Below are 8590 nucleotides of genomic sequence, written 5' to 3' on the forward strand. Positions count from 1 at the left end.
TTGATTCATGTCAAGGGTGAAGAGCATACTCTTCTATTCCAATTGTGTCACCCAAACACACCAAGAAGAGTAAATTAGCCACTTGTTTTCAAAATCCAAAGGTGGGTCAAGATTTTTAAATCACCACAAGGGTGAAGAGCATAATCTCCTATCACCAAGGAATCCCAATTACAAGTTTTAATGTGCCTACAAAAATGAACAACTAGTATATGCTACACATGAAATAAAATGAACAAGAAAGTTTTGGTTTTTATGCATCAAGCAACCCTGCAAACAATCATTTTGTAGCCCTTTTGCATTTGAACCTTTGACATGCATTCTTTTAAGCAATGTTTCAAACTTTCAAAATTACAACCTACAACCACAATCATTAGCACTAAGGGTTAGCTTCCAAAAACAAAAATAAATCTGCAAATGGACTTCTACAAAATTGTTTAGAGACCTATAAAAACCAACAACCAACAAACAATGATCAAAACTAACCAAGACACCTCAAACAACAAACAAATCTCTGTTAGGTGATAGTATTCATTGGAAGACTATTGTATGATACTTCATAGTATACTCATACGATAGAACTTCTCTATGCAATATTTTTCCTTAGGCCAAGTGATAGAAGTTTGCACATAGAGACAATAGAGTTCAGTATAATCATGTGACACTATTTCCAAAAATGTATCACACAATAGTACTGTGAACTATCATACAAAACTAGAAAAATGTTGCCCAAAACTATGACTGTAAAAAAGAAAGAAAGAATAGAATAGAAAATAAAAACGGTGATGAAAAAAAAAAATCTACAGACAAAAATACTATTCTACCCCATGGTAGGCACCAAAAATGTACACCAAAAAGATTGCACTTCTCTAAACCATTCTATCCAAGGTTTTCTATGGATTGGAAAGATTGAATTTTGACTTAAGGCTCCCTAGTCATGGACTACAAAAGCATACAATAAGCATAAAATGGCTCTCAGCTGAGCCTTAGAGATGTAACCCTTGCTAGTAAACCATGTAATGGGAGATTATTTGAGCAAGAACAAGAATGCAAATGTGAAAGAAACTCTTGATGAATGCAATGCAAGAATACAACTATGCTAAAATGGAATGCACCATACAACTAAACTACACAAATGAAAGTATTACAACCATCCTAGTTAAACTATGTGATCTAAGTTACTTGCCTTAAAGGAACTACACTATGTGAAAACTAAGCTGAGATTCCATTCAAATTAAATGCCATGAATGAAAAGGATGAAGACAAGAAGATATTACTCTCCATAAGAAGCTCTCAAGTACTCCAATAAAAATCCTATAGCATAACAATACTCAAGAGTGTGGATCCTTTGAGGGGGGAAGCTCTCTCCTTTAAAGTTGTATGGATGATAGAGATAAAGATGTAGATGGTGGATGATCAATGGTTGAGATCAAAAAGGGAATGGATCTGTGTGCACACACAAGTCAACCAATAGAAAATGAGTTGACTTGTCATATAAGAGAAAAGTCTCATAAGCTTTTCTTTTAATTTCAAAAATAGAAAAAAATTTACGTGTGCACTTTAAGTAGGTTAGGAGAATGGTGTCTTTTTATTTAATTAAAAGTGGACATGTTCTTTTAATCAAATAATGGACTTAGGATAGCATAGTCAAACTATAGGTTATAATACACATATTTCAGAGGCCCACCCATGATGTAGGCTTTATTGAATATTATGTTTCCCTCATCAAAGTTGGTATCAATCTTCATAAAACTCCACTCAATAGTTTTGCTTTGCATGATAAAATTCCAACTTAAAATAGCACAATCAACATGGTTTCTTTAAGGAAGGCTTGCAGAGAGTCAAGAATCAATAACTTTAGATATGAGGTGATGCATAATAATTATTGAGACACTTGTAAATTTATCATCCCTACTAAAACACACCTCCTCAATTCTCAAGGTACACCTATTGACTAGTTTGGTAACTTTCCAAATTATGATGGGACATTTGTAATTAATAAAGAATAGGCTTAACACATACTTCCTTTTTATAGAAGGTAATTTAAATTTTTTGTCCAATTTTTGTAACTTTGGCAATATTGCCTAGCTTAAGTTTCATGATCATTGGTGTAGGATTCATCTCTGCTAAACAATTAATCATCACCCCTAAAAAGGTAATCTTTCTATTTTTAGTAATGCCTTCAAAATCTATATATAAAAGATTTAAATATTTTCTATCCCTAAAGTTCCCACCCAAATCAATCCTTACACTTAACCACTTTTTCCTATGATTTTGGTGCATATATAACAAAATCCTTTTCAGAAACACTTTAAGAGTGTTTTCTCTCCACATGTACCTTTTGGGAATATGCCAAAAAAATTTCCCACCATATCCCTTGAATTTTTCTTCTATCATTTTTAACAATGTCCTTTAGTTCCTACATGCAGTCCAAAGTAATAACTTGATTCCATTCCTCATGGGCTAAGCCCCATGTAGCCAAATAATCAGAAACATTGTTTCCTTCTATCAATGTGTGTTGAATTATGACTTTATTAAATGTCAGATAAAAGCCTATGATGTCTCCATGGGCATTTATCTTTTTTATACAATATATCAATAATTAGTTTTGAGTCTCCTTCCATCACATTATTGTTTGCTCCATAGTATTACAACATTTTGATGCCATACCACATAGCTATTCCTTCAAAAAAGTTATTAGAATTAGTACCAAAATTCTTAGCAAAGCCCAAAGCTAGATTCCCTCTAAAATATTTTCTTAGACCCCTAGCTCTAGTTATCCTTGGATTTCCTTTAGAAGAACCATCCACAATACATTTTAGCCAATCTACTTCTAGAGGACTTCAACTATAATGTCTCCCATTCCAAATTCTTTTCTAGTTAATGTTGATCAAGCTCTAGTTAATATTCCCATTCTATTTGATTCTCAAGTCTAGTAATCTAGGAAAAGTAAGAACTTTGGAAAAAGTCACATTATTAATATTTCCTATGATGATTCTTTTGATAATATAAAATTTAGAAACTAATTTCTTTACTTCTCTAAAGATTTTATTGTTTCTTTCTTTCCAAATACTCTAGGCCATAGCATGTCAAACTAGAAGCCAAAGGTTCCTTGAAACAAAGTGGTGAAAAGGGGAGTAATTATATAGAGAGATGAAGTCATTGATCAAACTAGGCATTGCCAAATTAAATTGCACCTCCTATAGAACTAATCTCCACAACTCACAAGCATAAGAAAAATGCATTAAAAAAGCTCTATTGGCTCTTCATCTTTTTCACATAACACACATCTATTAGAAAATATAAGTCATCTTTTAGAAAGGTTATCTAAAGTAGTATTTTTCTCATGATCTAACACCCACAACAATAATTTTATCTTAGGGGTGGGGGGTTAGGGATCAAAACTTTATTCTAGAACTTATGCCTACCTCATATAGTTTCTATAGATAAGTATGCCAAGATAACTAAGAGAGGACCATTGTTATTATGCCTCCAAACCTATTTATCCTCCTCTACCTAGTTATTTAAAGTTGGGCTAGGTAACATCTCCCTAAGAGAGAAGACATCTTCCCTGTTAATATGAGCAATCCTTTAGGCCTTCCTATGTATTTTCCAAATATTAAGCAAGTCCACCCATCTATCATTTCCATTATTCCACTCTAAATAATTCCCCACCTTGTTCCCAACAGTAAGAAGCAAGCCAATCAATAAAACCTTGGTTGGATATAATATCCTTGATTAGAACTTCATCCTTCCATATCTCATCCCAAAAAGGAGCTTTTCTACCATTACCAATATATTTAGCTCTAGGAATATTTGTCCACTCCTTAGTCCCTTCTAAAATAGACCACCCCAGTTTGGAAACCAAAGCTTTGTTGATATTCCTTATGCTTTTGATTCCTAAACCCCCTTTGCCTTTTAGTTTGTAAAATTGATTCCACTTGACCAAAGCTATTTTCCTTTTTTCTTTAGCATAAATCCAAAGAAATTTATTAAAAAGGAGTTGTATTAACAATTTTCATATATATTGAAAAAAATTAATCATGAAACAAAAGTTAAACGATAAATCTAGATGAGACGTCACTTTTGTTTTTTATTAGAGAAAGTAGCAAGAGGGTGTTGACCCATATTATGAACAATATATACTAGACACTATGACACACCATATTAACAACATCTCGTGGTAGATATCTAGTAAACATATTGACTAAACTCTACCTCTATAAGAGACAAAGGTCTGAATGTCCACCAACCATGGTTCACATTGCTAAGGATCAACACGGGACAATTCCCCCTACTACTGGAATTCTCAAACCAAAAATAGGAACAAAGGACCCAAGCAAGCCCTTTAAAAAAATCAATAACCACACAGTCACATGAAGAAATGAAACAAAGAGGGGAAGACAAACTCATCCTTAGGAGACCTAGAAACAAACCTCAGGCAATAGGTAGCCTATTCTTCTTTCACCCTGATAGCCATAGGTCCACATCTAGTAGAACTACCTATAGAAGTTAGCATTCCCAAAAATCTTGCACCCCTCCACACACTCCCTTCTTGCCACAATGTCAAAGGGATCCACCTCCATAGAGGTAGTAGGTGGAATGTTCATAAATCAAATGCTAGGGGAGAGAAACTTGCAAACATAAGTACTATCACTAAAGGTATCCCAGCTACCTTCCCCACTAATAAATACTACCTTCACCACCAAAATCACAAGGAACTCCACCTCTATAAGAGTCAATCTCACTATCAAAAACTTGGAGGGAGAAACCATCAAAATCCAAGTTTGCCACTTAAGAGGAACATCCCAAATCCACAAAAGGAGAATAACAAAAACTATCCTCCATACATAGCTTTCTTCGTCCTTCATAAAAATGAGTCCCACCTCAATAAGAATAATGGGGAGGAAGAGAATCCCCAAAAAGACTTATGTTGAATCCACCCCACCTTCCAAGCATTGACCTTTTGAGAAGGAATATCCATCTCATTATCAATAATACCCACACAACATATCACCATCTCAATAGATGATATCTCCACCTCAATAAGATTTGTGAGCTTAATAGACAAAAGCAAGAACTAGTCCTCAATCTAGGAAGTCAACCAAAAGTTCCTTTGAAACCAAAGGTAAGAATTTATCTCTATAGAAATCTCTAGGAATAAATGCAAGAGAAAGTACAGAGACCACTAGATACTTAGAAAAAGAGAGCATCAGACTTTGCTAAGAGAAAGCACCCCAGAAAGAGATCTGCACTTAACCAAACACAAGGAGCTAGAGAGGGCCCTTGAGTACTTAGGAACTAGTCCCCATTAGGGGAAGATACTCCTCTTGTCATGTCCCCTTTTCAAATAATTAAAAATAATAATATTTTTCTAAGGCAGGCAGGCCCAAAAAGGTGAAGTTTCAGAAAAAGGGGATGATCTTTGGAAGCTAATGGACTAATAAATGAAAATTATTATTAAAATATGTTTTATTAACCCCTCTTGGACGTGAGTTAGGGTTATTCCCTCTTTTAAGGAGTTTGGAGGCATTTTGGGCTCATTCCATAACTTGATTTTTGCTCATTTCTTTGTTATTCTTTAGAGGTTGCCAAACCTGTGGAGAAGGAGATCCAAGAACGAGAGTTTGCAGGTTTCCAGGGACACCCAAGAATAGGAGTTTGTAGGTTTCCAAGAAGGATAAGGATCGGAGTTTGAAGCCATTCCATGTGCATGCTCATACAGAGTTTGCCTTTGTGTCGAATAGTGCAGATTTGTGGGTTTTCAGGGTTGTTTTTTGGTATGAGTTTGGTGTTTTCAGTTGAGTATTTCATATCAGTTTGGGTTTTTGCTGTATTTCAGACTTTAAGATGTTAAAATAGAGCTGAATATATGTATTGGGACTTGATTAAGCTTCTGAGATAGTTTATTAGTGTTTTTGTGGTGTTTTCGGGCATTTTTGTGTTAATTTCGGGAGCTCGATGAGCATAGTTTTTGTCCTACATTTGTGAGCTGTTGTGTAAAGGATATACAGATCTGGAAATGTCATTTTGTAGGCCGTTATGCTGCTGAAATTTTTGTAAAAATTTCCATTTTCAGATTTATTAATAATTTGTGAAGTTGTGAAGTTTTTTGGCACTATTTTGGACATACCCAATTTGGGTTTATTTGAGAAATTGGTGGATCTTAATATTGGTTGTTTGATTTTAAAAATTTGATTTGAGGCTTGAAATATCATGTAAAATTAGAAAAGGGACATTTTAGTGGTATCAGAGCTATGATCTTTCTAGCCTGAGGGTTTGTAGAAGTTTGCATGTCAGTTTTGACAACTACCCAGATCTTGCATGTCAGTTTTGACAACTACCCAGATCTTGCATGTCAATTTTGACACTACCCAGATCTTGCATGTCAGTTTTGACAACTACCCAGATCTTGCATGTCATTTTTGACAACTACCCAGATCTTGCATGTCAGTTTTGATAACTACCCAGATCTTGCATGTCATAATTTATGATTGCATGTTGCTTCTAATCAGCTGCATGTCAAAATTTATGGTTGCATGCTACTTCTAATCATTTGCATGTTAGTTCTTGGTGAATTTGGTGGTTGCATGTTGCTTCTAATCAGTTGTATGTCAAAATCTATGGTTGCATGCTACTTCTCATCATTTGCATGTTAGTTCTTGGTGTTTGAAGAAGTTATATCCTATTGGGGTTACACTCTACTTTATCCAAAATGGATAGGTATAGTACAGAGTCTCAGAGGAAACGATCTTGGACAATTGATATCCAGAGTCAAAACAGTAGAAATGATGGTTATTTAGACGTTCGAGATAAACTTATGAAAATAAGCCATGACATGTCTGAATAGTTGGTTGAGCACCACCATATGATGAATGAAATGTTGTCCGACCCAGCTAAGGTGGATAAGTTGACTGGATTTCTATTTGGTGGATTTTCTCACAGGGCAGATGACACAATTACCAAGAACTTGCATGAGGAGTTTGAGAAACTAGCTTATAGCCAGGCAAAGGTCTCAGATTCTACTCTGCCATAGGAGGTAGTGGATTTAGATGATGATTATGAGGATTTTTTTGTGCATGATGGTGAGATACTTGGTAGAGATGATTAGACATTGAGCATTCATGACTTTGCTAAGAAAGAGTAGCAGGCATAGTTAGATGCTTCATCACGTGAGGTTGAGGTAGGTAGTACTTCACATGATTTGTCCAGCCAGCTGAAGGTAAACAAAGATAGTATTGTGACTTCATTATCTCATCATGACAGGATGCGAGATATGATAGAGGATCACATTTAGATGATTCAGTTACAGGGTAGACATAAGGGAGTTCAGGACAAGTCTCCTTGTGTTGACTTACAAGTGATTAGGGAAGGAATGGGAATGATGAAGTTGAGTTATTTACATCTTCTATCAAATCATGACCATCTTCTTAGCCTTGTCAAGGACTATTCAGATGCCTTGAGGAGGAAGGAGGAGGAAGTTGACAGGCTTTCTCATGAGCTTGAGGACACTCAAGCTTCTTTGGTGAATACTCCATTAGCATTACAAGACTGGTAGAGACAAGGGGATAAGCATGGCATGGAATTGAGTTTAGTTTCATCTTGCACTCCTAATACTCAACTTTCTACGAATGGTAGATCATATGTGGACATTGATAATGTTGCGAGTTCATCTTGCATTCACATCCAAGATATAGGGATAATGTCAGATAGGTATGTGGAATTAGTTGGTATTGGTCATATTACTCAGGTGAGGATTTTGCTTGAGTTACCAGCTGATTATAGTTTATGGATATGGACTCGAGATTGTTATATTGGCATTTGGGATTCAGTTGACTGGAAATCTTTAACACTTTTTGCTAGCAGTGATTGTTTGGGTGCTATCATGGATTTGATTAGCAGATTGCACGGTGTTGTCTTTTCTTGTGCCAGGAGCTTATCCAATGTTCGTATTAGTTTTTGTACACCGATGTTGGGCTTTTTTCATATATCCAGTCGACCATACTTGCTAGAATGTGTTGATGATATTTCATATTTGGTAGTGTGTACAGATGAGTCCCAGGATCATATTGGCACTGATGACATCCAAGAGGATGCAGTGGGCAGTTTTCAAGACTTAGTTTCCTTGGGTAGAGAGGAGTTGGACAACAGTGCTAATGTTTTTGATACTCCGTATGTTGATATGAGCTTTAGATTTGATTCATAGGATATGGATGGTAATACTCTAGAGACTAGTAACTTTGAGGATACTCCTTTAGACCGTGCATCAGAGGAGGTTTGTAGGAGACAGTCAAGCTAGTGCCATCATGTGTCTAATCAGTTGAGAGTTAGTGACTGAGACATTGATGTCACTTGCCAACATTTTGATGTTGCTCCTCAGTTGTTAGTAGTTTATGGATGGGGTTCTCTTACTAGTGATGAGTAGGAAGGTAGTTATCTTTCCTTGACAAAGATCCACTCTTTATGGGAGGCTATTAAGATTTTGAGATAGAATTAAATGTAGTTGGTAGTCGACAGAGATTATCTTATGGAGTGGGGTAGTACATCATATGATGCATTGTTGGCCAAGGAAGATGAGGTGAGTGAGCTTACT

The sequence above is a fragment of the Cupressus sempervirens genome, chromosome 1 (genome assembly GCF_028749045.1).
Source record: "Cupressus sempervirens isolate cs-2001-9-10 chromosome 1, ASM2874904v1, whole genome shotgun sequence".
NCBI classification, from domain to species: domain Eukaryota; kingdom Viridiplantae; phylum Streptophyta; class Pinopsida; order Cupressales; family Cupressaceae; genus Cupressus; species Cupressus sempervirens.